This window comes from Stegostoma tigrinum, chromosome 19 (genome assembly GCF_030684315.1).
Source record: "Stegostoma tigrinum isolate sSteTig4 chromosome 19, sSteTig4.hap1, whole genome shotgun sequence".
NCBI lineage: Eukaryota > Metazoa > Chordata > Chondrichthyes > Orectolobiformes > Stegostomatidae > Stegostoma > Stegostoma tigrinum.
This window is the reverse complement of record NC_081372.1, coordinates 13,382,740-13,394,676: the sequence shown is the minus strand read 5'-3', so window position 1 is coordinate 13,394,676 and position 11,937 is coordinate 13,382,740.

Genomic DNA, 11,937 nt, shown 5'->3' with positions numbered 1-11,937 from the left:
CAGCCTCCAGTGTGGGGGAATGAGAAAGGGGGAATTCTGACAAAGCCAAGAGCAGACGGGCAGAGAGGTAGTGCATGAAGAGTGCTGCTGTTGTTGGAGGCTAGGAAGGCAAATGCATTGTTAGCTTTCATTTCAAGAGGGCTAGAGTACAAGAACAGAAATGTATTGCTGAATATGTATAAGGCTCTGATCAGACCACATTTGGAATATTGTGAGCTGGTGGGAGTCATACCTGGCACAAAGAAAGATGGTTGTGGTTTTTGGAGGTCAGTCATCTCAGCTCCAGGACGTCTCTGCAGGAGTTCCTCAGGTGGTGTCCCAGTCCCAGTCATCTTCAGCTGCTTGATCAATGACCTTCCTTCCGTCATAAAGTTATAAGTGAGAAAGTTTGCTGATAATTGCACAATGTTCAATACTGTTCACAGCCCCTCAGATACTAAACAGTCCATGCTCAAATGCTTAATGCAATTTCCGTGTTTCGAATATAAAGCGGCAAGTAATATTCACAAAATTCAATGGTATTACAATCAATAAATTTACTACCGTCAATATCTTGGAGATCACCATTGACCAGAAAATCAACTGGACTCAACACATAAACACAGTGTCTGCAAGAGCAGGTTAGGAATACTGTGGTGTGTAACTCACCTCCTGACTCCCCAAAACCTGTCCATGATCTACAAGCACATGTCAGGATTGCAACAGAATACTCTCCACCTGCCTGAATGGGTGCAGCTCCAGGAACACTAAGAAGCTTGGCACCATTGAGGGAAAAGCAGCTCATTTGTTTGACACCACATTCACAAGCACCCACTCCCTCTACCACTGACTCTCAGTAGCAACAGTGTACTGTCTACAAGATCTATTGCAGAAATTCACCAAAGTTCCTTCTACAACACCCTTCAGAACCCATGATCATGTCCATCTAGAAGGACAAGGGCAGCAGATACATGGGAACACCACCATCTACAAGTTGCCCTCCAAACTATTAACCACCCTGATTTGGAAATAAAACACCACTGCTTCACTGTACAGATAGTAGGAACGGCCGATGCTGGAGTCTGAGATAACAAGGTATGGAGCTGGATGAACACAGCAAGCCAGGCAGCATCAGAGGAGCAGGAGATCTGATGTTTTGGGTCTGGACCCTTCTTCAGGTCCAGACCCAAAACATCAGCTTAACTGCTTAACTGTAGCCATGTCAAAATCATGGAATTCCTTTCCTAAGGGCATTGTGGGCCAACTTACAGCACATGGACTGCAGTAGATAAAGAAGGCAGCTCACCACCACCTTCTCCATGGCAACTGGGAATAGATGGCAAATGCTACCTCAGCCAGCAACAACCACGTTCCATGAGTGAATAAAATAAAGCTTTCAGACCAGAATGTTTTGGTTAGAAATTGGCAGGTTTTTAGAAGCTGAGAAAGCATAAGCTCTCCATTTTGAAGCTCCCACAGTGGTCAATCAATTAAGTGGAACTTAAAGATTTGACGTAGATGGAAATTATTTTGCATTTGAATTTCTGTAAACTAACGGTGCTGGGAAATAAGGTGAACAGTTTATTTTGCTGTGAATTTTAAGATTTTTCTGAACTGTCTTCTGTAAGTAGTTAGCTTTTTTATTGTCTTCAATAAGAAACAATTTTCATTCTGTTGTTTAAAAATATCCACAGCCTCTGTGAATATGTTTCAGTGACTTACCACCACATTAACTAATTAAGCAATAAGATCTATTAAGCCAGGTTTCATTCTAGGATCTGACTTGTCTAACAGTCCCATCAGTTGGAATCATAACAAGGCAGTCATGAGATTTAATTTAGTTTAATAAGAGGCCACTACTTTTTCATCTTTCTCTTTCTCTCATAATTTCTTGCAGTGTACTCATGTGGAGTAGAGGAATTTGCTAAGATTCGTGGACACTGACCTTTGGCAGCAGTATCTAATCTACTTTGAGATGTTTTTGCACTGAATAAGGCCTGTCGTGTCCTGCAGTTGGTGCACATTGAACTCCCTGTCCTCAGCCATTGTTGCAGCTCTGTACTCATAATTGAGATTAAAGCAACTTTGTGTAATGCCCAGTGTTAATGAGATGTGTGGCATTGCGGAACCATTATGTACTGCTCTTGTAATCATGGAAAAGTTCCTGTTTTAGCTGTGTAAAGTTAATGTAACACTGGTATTGGCATGAAGGAGACTTTTTAAATGCCTTTCTTACTGTAGTTACAGAGCAACAATTCTAGTTATTGATTCCAACATGTGATTAAGGTCAGCATAAGTGCAGGATATTGCATCCTCTACATTGTCCCATAAAATAATTTCAAGTCTCAGCAAAGAAGTAAAGAGCTTGCAACTTTCATGGTCACAAAATGCTTCACATAATTTTATTTGAAGTTCAGTTGTAGTGTTGGAAATACTATTGCCAATTTGGCCCCACAATCAACAGACAGACAAATGACCAGATAGATAATCTATCCTAATTATGCTGGTTGAAAAGCAAATATTTGCTGGGATGCAGAAGGTTATCTACAAAATGTATTTTTTGGAATCAGTGCAGAGAGTCATAGAGTTGAACGGCATGGAAACAGACCTTTCAGTCCAACTCATCCGTGCTGACCAAGTATCCTAAATTGATCTAGTCCCATTTACCAGCATTTGGCCCATATTCATCTAAATCCTTCCTATTCATATACGCATCCAGATGCCTTTTAAATGCTGTAAGTGTACCAGCATCCACAACTTCCTCTGGCAACTTGTTCCATACACACACCACCCCCTGTGTAAAAAAATTGTCCTTTGTGTTTCTTTTAAATTTTTCTCCTCTCACCTGAAACCTATGCCCTTTAGTTTTGGACTCCTCTACCCTGAGAAACAGATCTTGGCTATTCACTCTATTCACAACCTTCATGATTTTATACACCTCTATAAGGTCATCCCTCAGCCTCCGATACTCCAGGAAAAATAACCCCAGCCCATTCAGCCTCTCCCTAAGGCTCAAACCATCCAACCCCATCAAAATCCTTGAAAATCTTTTCTGAACCTTTTCAAGTTTCACAAAATCTTTCCTATAGCAGGGAGACCGGCCTAAGCAATGTCCTGTACAGCCGTAACATGACCTCCAAACATCCATAGTCAATGAAAACTGAAATAAACTGCAGATGCTGTAAATCAGATACAAAAACAGATATGGCTGGAAAAGTTCAGAAGGTCTGGCAACATTTGTGAAGTGAAATCAGAGTTAAAGTCTCGGGTTGAGTGATCCTTCCTTAGGAGGACCCTTCACAGTTCTGAGGAAGGGTCACTTGACCCAAAGCATTAACTCTGATTTCTCTCCACAGATACTGCCAGCTGCGCTGAGCTTTTCTAGCTCTTTCTTCTTGTGTCTTTATTCAATGCAATGACTTTTAAGACAAAGCATACCAATTGGCTTCTTTATTACTCTGTCTCCCTGTAACTCCACTTTCAAGGAACTATGAACCTGTACTCCAAGGTCTCTTTGTTCAGCAACACTCCCCAGGTCCTTACCATTAAGTATATAAGACCTGCCCTATCCACAGCTCCACCAATTTTGGTGTCTCCTCCAAACTTACTAAACATTCGTCCTATATTCACATCCATATCATTTACATAAACGACAAAAAGCATTGGAACCAACACCGATCCTTGAAGAACACAGTTGATCACAGGTCTCCAGTCCAAAAATCTACTCTCCACCACCACTCTCTGTCTCCTACCTTCAAGGCAATTTTGTATCGAGATGGCTGGCTCTATCTGGATTCAATGTGATCTAAACTTGCTAACCAGTCTAACATGTGGAATCTTGTCGAATGCCTTACTGAAGTCCATATAGACAACATCCTCCACTCTGCCTTTGTTAATCTTCTTTGTTACTTCCTCAAAAAACTAAAGCAAGTTATCATAGAATCCTTACAGTATGGAAATAGGCCCTTTGGCCCAACAAGTCCTCAATGACCCATTCCCTTATAACCTACCTAAACTACACACACCTTAACAATATCGGCAATTTAAGCATGGCCAATCCACCTACCCTGCACATTTTTGGACTGTGGGAGGAAACCCGGGGGACCTGGAGGAAACCCACACAGACATGGGGAGAATGTGCAAACTCTGCACAGACAGTCACCCAAGGGAAGAATCGAATCTGGATCCCTGGCGCTGAGAGGCAGCAGTGCTAACCACTGAGCCACTGTGCCGTCCTACCAAGTTGGTGAGATACAACTTCCCACATGCAAATCCATATTGATTATCCCTAATCCGTCCTTGTCTCTCCAAATACATGTAAATCCTGTCTCTCAGGATTCCCTCCAACAACGTACCCGCCACTGACATCAGGCTCACCGGTCTATAGTTCCCTGCTTTTTCATTACGACCTTTCTTAAATAATGGCACCACATTAGCCAACCTCCAGGCTTCTGGCACTTCACCCTTCGCCATCGATGATACAAATATCTCAGCAAGAGACCGAACAATCACTTCCCTAGCTTCCCACTTAGTTCTGGGATTCACCTGATCAGATCCCAGGGATTTACCCATTATTGGAGGAGTCTTAGTTTAATATCTCATTCAGCTTCTTAGACAGTGTGTCTCACCCTCAGTACTGCACTGAAATGCAAGCTTGGGTTATGAGATTTTGTATTCTTCAATGGGATGTAAAAGCTGTTGGCAAGGTTAGCAATTGTTTCCCATTGAAAGCAGGATTAGGCTATCGAGTTGGGTGATCAGCCATGATCATGAAGAATGGTGGAGCAGGCTCGAAGGGCCGAGTGGCCTCCTCCTGCTCCGATCTTTAATGTTTCTATGTATTCATGATTTGCCTTTGAACTGAGTGGCGTGCCTGGTCAATTCCTGAGTGAGCCACATTTCAATGGGTTTAGGTGGCAGATGTCAAAATCTGTAAGGCCTCATTTGACGAATCAGACATTAACTAACTAACCTGCTCAGAGATGTTATCATACGCCTCTGATTCAGGTAGGACTTGAACTGAGGTCTTCCTGGCTCAGAGCTCAGGATGCCACCACTGCACTACAAAAGCCTCTTGCTCATTTGATGATTTAAGATCTTTTTAATCAACCTGTCCAGAGATGTTATAACACCGCTGGAGCTGTTGGGGCTTGAATCCTGGCTACGCCCCTGTGTTTTTAAATCCCTTTCTATCTTGCCTGAAAAAGTGAGTTGTCATTTCACTCCTCTTTAAGCCAGCTTTCTGCTATAGCAATGATACAATGCTATCACAAGTCTATCTGTGCCCTCAGATCATCAGCTTTATTTGCTATATTCCTTGCATTTCCCCCTATATCACCGAACAGTGTGCTGTACACATTTTAACCATCACTTCCATTCTCTTTCAGAATTGCTTGCTAAATTGCCATCTCCTTAGCCCTGCTCTGAATTGGATCTCCTATCCTATCTGAGTCTTCACCTTCACAAGTTTCCCATCACCCTGTCAATCTAGGAAACCGTCCTGTTAGCTTATTTGCCCCAGACCGGTTCAGTTGCAGGTACCTTCCCTAGAACCGGTCCCAATAGTTCAGAAATCTGATGCCCACCCTCATCCGCTCATTGTACAGCCTCATGTTCAATCACTCAAACCTCCTGTTTTTGTGGTCACCAGCATGTGGGACTGGGGATAATCTTGAAATTGTGATCCTACAGCACAATAACGTACCTCCTTTTGAAACCCTACCTGTAATAAATTCTCTTGACTCTGCAGCATTTTGAGTCCAAATGTCGGATTATTTCGAACTTCTGCTTGGGGGAGCAAGAAAAAACCAGAGGTCAAACTATTTGTCCAAGTTTCCTTTGAGAAGTTTCTCAGAAATCTAGCAATTCATTGAAATCATTTTGTGTAACAATGCAGAGAGTCAAACATTAATGACATTTTAACGTTGTTGGTTCTCACAAAGCTGAAAGCCTACCTATGAACACAGTGTACTTTGACTGTACAACAGTCATTCAACATGAAGTACTACATCAAAACTGTTGGGAAAATCTTTCACAAATGACTCAATGGTGGATCTGGTCAACCTGGGGGCCAGTCAAAGTGTTTCACTTAAACTTGGAACTATAGTAATAATTGATACATCTAATGAGTTTTGACCTGAAATCCCATTTGAGCTGAAAGTGGTATTTTTCGTTTAAAGAGACAATGCACCTAAATTGAGAACAATCATTAAGAATAATACACTGCGGCAATTAGTGTTAACTGTTATTCACCAGTAAATCAAACAACATCTTCCGACATCTGCACATATTGTTAAAAGCAAGTTGAACCTGGAGGTTTGTAGCAAAACGCAGCAAAGTTTTGCCATAATTTTAGCAAGAATACATATCAGAACAGACAGAAATTAGACTGAACCTCCCGCATTGCCAGGAGAGGTGATGGCCCAGTGGTATTATCACTCAGCTTTTAATTGAGAGTCCCATTTCTGGGAGCCTGGGTTCAAATCTCTGCCATAACTGGTGGTAGAATTCAATGAAAAATCTGGAGTTACAAGCCTAATGATGACCACAAAATAATAGTTAAGGGGAAAAACCCATCCGGTTCATGAATGGCCTTTAGGGAAGGAAAGTTCTGCCCTACATGTGACTCCACACTCAGTCCCCTAGGCAGTTGGGAATGGGCTATAATTGGTGGCATAGTCAGTGATGCCCACATCCTGTGAATGACATTTTTAAAAAGCCTTGGACCAAACATTGGAAAGTCCCTTCAGACTATTTCAGCATCTGAATTTTTAAAAAAAATCCTTGTATATCATTTGAGCTGCTTCTAATTATGTTGCAGTTGGTGGCCTCGCTGAGTTGGTTTGTTATTGCGCAGATGTTTTGTTACCCCACTGGGTAAGATCATCAGTGCAGCCTCTGATGAAGCACCGTTGTGTTTACCCACCTGTTATTTAAACTCTGGAGTCCGTCGAACTGGATTACCTCACTCCCGGTTTTCCTTTGTAGATGGGCGTATATGGGGTCGAGTTCATCAACAAACACATAGAAATCGACCCCATATACATTCCACCATGAAGGAAAACCGGAAGTGAGGCAATCCAGCTCAACGGACTCCAGAGTTTAAAAACCAGGCGGGAAAACACAACGGCGCTTCATTGGAGGCTGCACTGAGGATGTTATCCAGCGCGGTAACAAAATGTTTTCGGAGCAACGAACCAGCTCGGCGAGCCAACCAACCTCAACACCCACAACCCAAGCTACAAATCTACTCCAAAACCTTGCTTCTAATTATCGTGCCTAAACAGGCAAAAATACAAATTTCTAAAATTGATGCCTCAACCTTAACTTTGTTGCACTTAATGCTGACATTGAACGAACTGCTGTTTGCTGAAAAATATCAGAGACACTGCATCAACACAAGCTGCAAGATACAGGATCTAGTGGAACACATATTGTTGGGTGAAGTGTAATGGAACTCTAATTCCTCAGCACACAATTTCCATGGAATCCAGAATGAAAAATTGTTGATCTGAAACGAGGAGCTGATTTTTTTCATCTTTGGCAGTGTTTTTTCAGTGAGATTTTCATGCTGGCTGGTGCTCACGGCCCATGCTGACTTTTCTCACGCAGTCTTTTTCCCTTCAACACATTTAAATTTTTCTTCCCCCTTATTCATTCATGGGATGAATAATCATTTATTGCCCAGAGGGCAGTTAAGAGTCAAACCATGTTGCTGTGGGTCTGGAGTCACATGTAGGCCAGACCAGGTAAGGATGGCAGTTTCCTTCCCAAAAAGGCATTAGTGAACCAGATGGGTTTGCTGGTAATTGACAACAGATTCACAGCGATCATTAATTCCAGATATTTATTGAATTGAAATCCCATCATCTGCCATGGCAGGATTTGAACCTGGGTCCCAGGATGTTATCTGGGTCTCTGGATTAACAGAACAGTGATTATACCACTAGGCCATTGCCTCCACCCTTAATTCCACAGCTGGCTTCTTTGTTCTGATTTACAGCATCTGTAGTTCTTTGGTTTTTATTTGGACTCTCTGGCTCCTACCCATCTCACAGAATTGAGTGTGCAGAAGAGGAGGGAGTGCTCCAGGGCTCCTTGCCACCGGCAGTACTGTTAAAAGCCCAGGCACAATCTATTTCACATGCTGCACGTCAGCAGCTGCCTCTCACAATGTGATATTTCACCAATATTACCTAGGGTGTGGCCCAGGAAGGAAACCAGAGATCTACAGGCACTGCTGGCCAGCATTGTGAAGAGGAGGGCTATTTTCTTCCCAATGACTGTTGAAGAAGGCCATGCTAGGACACTCGGCAAGTCTGGACTGAGATAACTTCCCAGGTCAATGCAGAGTCCATGCATTGGAAAAGAAATGCCCAGCCATGCAAGGAGAAGGCAAACCAGCTTCTTTGATTCTCAGGGTAAGTGTCACCACGTTCTCTCCGCTACTACCACACACTCACAGGGCACCATGGCGGGCTCACATACTAACTGTACCACCACACTCACATCTTACCAAGGCTCATCGACTACAACTTTCATGATTGTATGCATCATCCTCTCTTCCAACCTCTTCATCAGACAGAAGATACAGAAGTTTGAACACACGCACCAATGGGCTCAAGAACAGCTTATTCCCTGTTGTTATTAGACTGCTGAGTGGATCTCTCTAATTCCAAATCTAACGTTGATCCTGCTTTAGTGCACATTCTGTTCAGCCCTAACCCTATATGCCTCCCTCCGTCTAAACACCCTATCATCCTTATGTCCTTGTTTGTTATGATCTGCCTGCACTGCTCTCAAAGCAAAACATTTCACTGTACTCGTGTACATGTGTCAACAATAAATCAAATCAGCTCTCACTACCTCATCCTCCCAAACTGCTAACACTCCCTGCTCTCTGTACTTCCTACTCGCTTACTGGGGACACCTGACCAGCTCTCCTCACCTTACAGTGACGCTAGCTTCTCTTCTATCCACTGCCATCATACTTAGTCCCTCCCTTCGTCTCAATGCAGGAAGAATTGGCCTGCCCTGGACTGAAGTCTCCACAGCAGCTCAGTTGATGAAAGTAGCTGCAATTCCCAGACTGGTTGTACCTGACCTGCAGGATCGGTTGTGGCCAAACCTCTGGATTAGAAACAGAGCAGATCCTGACAGACTGAAACTGCCCTTGATCCCACTAAGGACCATTCCCTTTTGCGTTTCGGACATGGCCATTTTATTAAACCACATGGAGTGTATTTGCCTTGTAAGTTGTTGGCACATTCTGTACATGTGACATTGACGTAACTTGGGACCATACAGCAACATGTCTACTGCCTCGACTGCTCAGTGCTGCAAACTGCCTGCCTCTCCCTCTGCCCTACAAAGCAATGCAAACCACAGAGGCTGACAGAGTAAGCACAAAGTGAGTGAGTGTTAAGAAATGAACTAAGACCCTAAGGTGCTTGTGTCTGTGTGTGTGTGTGTGTGTGTGTGTGTGTGTGTGTGTGTGTGTGTGTGTGTGTCTATGACGACTCTGGGTCTGGACTAATAGAGTTTAGAAGGATGGGTGAGTCTCATTGAAACTTACAGAGTATGGAGAGGCCCTGATTGAGTGGATGTGAAACAGATTTTTTCATCAGTAGGATGGAGTAGGACCCAAAGGCACAGACTCACGGTGAAGAGTTGACCCTTTAGAACGGAGATGAGGAGGAATTTCTTCAGCCAATGGGTAGGAATCTGTGGAACTTATTGCTGCAGAAGGCTGTGGAGGCCAAGTCATTGAGTGTATTTAAGATAGATGGGCTGAATGCCCTAATTCTGCTCAGATATCTTAAGGTCTTAAGCATCCCTGAGCTTTCAAAGTGAAGTCCTGAAGGATTATGGTGGGGTGAGAGCTGGACTGAGAGCAGCCATGATGATGGGGAGAGGCTGGTGTTTTCCGATGCTGGCTTTTGTGCAAGAGGCTGGAGAAGGAAGTATTCATGGAGCATACAAAGAGGCTGTGATGGGGAGAGAGTTGTTTGAAGGTCCAAAGAAGCAGGCAGCAAGCAGCTGCTGATGGGCTATTGTTCTGACTTTCATGTCTGCTATCGGGGCCATCCAGTTTGTCAGACAACGACAGGACAATTGGGAGCTGCATAGATAAGAAGCAGGCTTCATTAAAATTGAGGTGGAAAGGAAATAAGGTAATTACTAATCATTCAGGAAATTCAGAATTCTCCATTTAAACCTCAGAAACAAAACCTGAAAGTAAAATTTCAACGGCAAGAATCTGATTTTTCCATTTCTGTTGTCTTTTCCCAACTTTCACACCATTACCTATGCTGCTCAAGGAAGTGACATATTTCCACCCTCAAACTGTGTTTCTCTCCAAAACTGACATGCTGGATATTGGCATCTTATGATTTTATTTCATTCTCCTTGTATTTACAGTGTTTTATTTTTGTTTCCATCTGACTTGAGCATCATCCTCTACAGGAAACCATATCCCCCATCAAAGTAGGCAGGCAGTTGCCTTAGGATAATTTCCCATTGTTTTCCCATCCCTTTTTGGGGGTGAATGGGAATGAAGGAATGCATAAGGTTAATCACTGGCAGCATAGGTAGTAGCAAGTGTGAAGCCACATTCTGTTACTCTGCAGCAGTTTCTGCAATATTCATCTCATTCACCTCAGTTTTTGCATAATTCCTCCACTAGTCATCACCGTTGAAGAAAAGAAAGGCTTGCCTGCATGTGAGGAATTTCATAATCTCGGGAAGTTCCAAAGTTCCAATAAATTGGTTTTGAAGTGCAATCTCTGTTGATGTGTGACACATCCAAGTGCCATCTCCCATTTCTGTAAGCTAACCACAGAATCATTACAGAACAGAGGAGGCTATTTGGCCCGTCGCGTCAGTGCTAGCTTTGTGCAAGAACAACTCAATTGGTCTCACTCTCCTTCCCTTTCCCTTTGACCCTTAAAATCTTTCTTCCTCAGCTAATGATCTGTTATGGACCACGCCAGGCCAGGCTCCCCCAACCCCACCCCACCAAAGCATTGTAAGGAGATAGCCTAGACCTTAACTTTTATATTTCGTTAAAGGCAAGCGTAAGGTGCTGTGTTCCTGATGTCCATCACTAAGATTTAAGTAGAATATACTTTATTCTTACAACACAGTTAAAATACAAAAAAAATTGGCATAACCTTAACTTTAGGTTATATATGATATATGATTTAACCACTAATCATCAACTGTTGCATATAGGCGGCATCCCATAGGCATACCCCTTTGGCAAAAATCCAATCTAGCAAAATGCAGCTATGATTCTCACATGCTATCTCCAGCCCAGAAGAAAGATTTTGCACATTTTGATTTTTTAAGAGGAAGCTTCCTTACCTAAGACTTCACTCCAGCAGTGATCTCAAGCTTTTAGAAACCATAGAAATCCTTCTCACTAACTGAAAGCAAAACTAAAACCTTCCTGGGTCTGTGTGAGCCCTGACCCCAACCACTCAACTGTCTGTAGGAGATATTCCAACACCACTGTGGCAACACTTCTCTGCAATAGAAACAGCACAGAACACATCTCCCTTAAGGCACAGTATCATCACAGATCTAATTGACTTTTGAAAGCCATGAATGAATCTGCCTTCACTACAATCTGTGTGATCTTGTTTGAAAGTCATGTATTAGCTGGAACACCTGGAAAATATCCTTGCCCCTTTTAGAATAGTGACATGGGATCATTACATTCATCCAAGTGGGTGCAGAGATCCTAGACTTAACGCATTAAGAATACAGTACCTATAACAGCGCAACACTCACTTAGAATGGCACTGGAGTATCAGTCTGGATCATGTTTTCCTTGTTCAGGAGTGGAAGGTAAAGTAACAACTTTTCAAGTTAAAGGTAAGAATTTTGTCAACTGAGTCACAGCTACACTTTAAACCCGTCTGAATTATAGTACAACAGTCAGACATCTAACTTTTA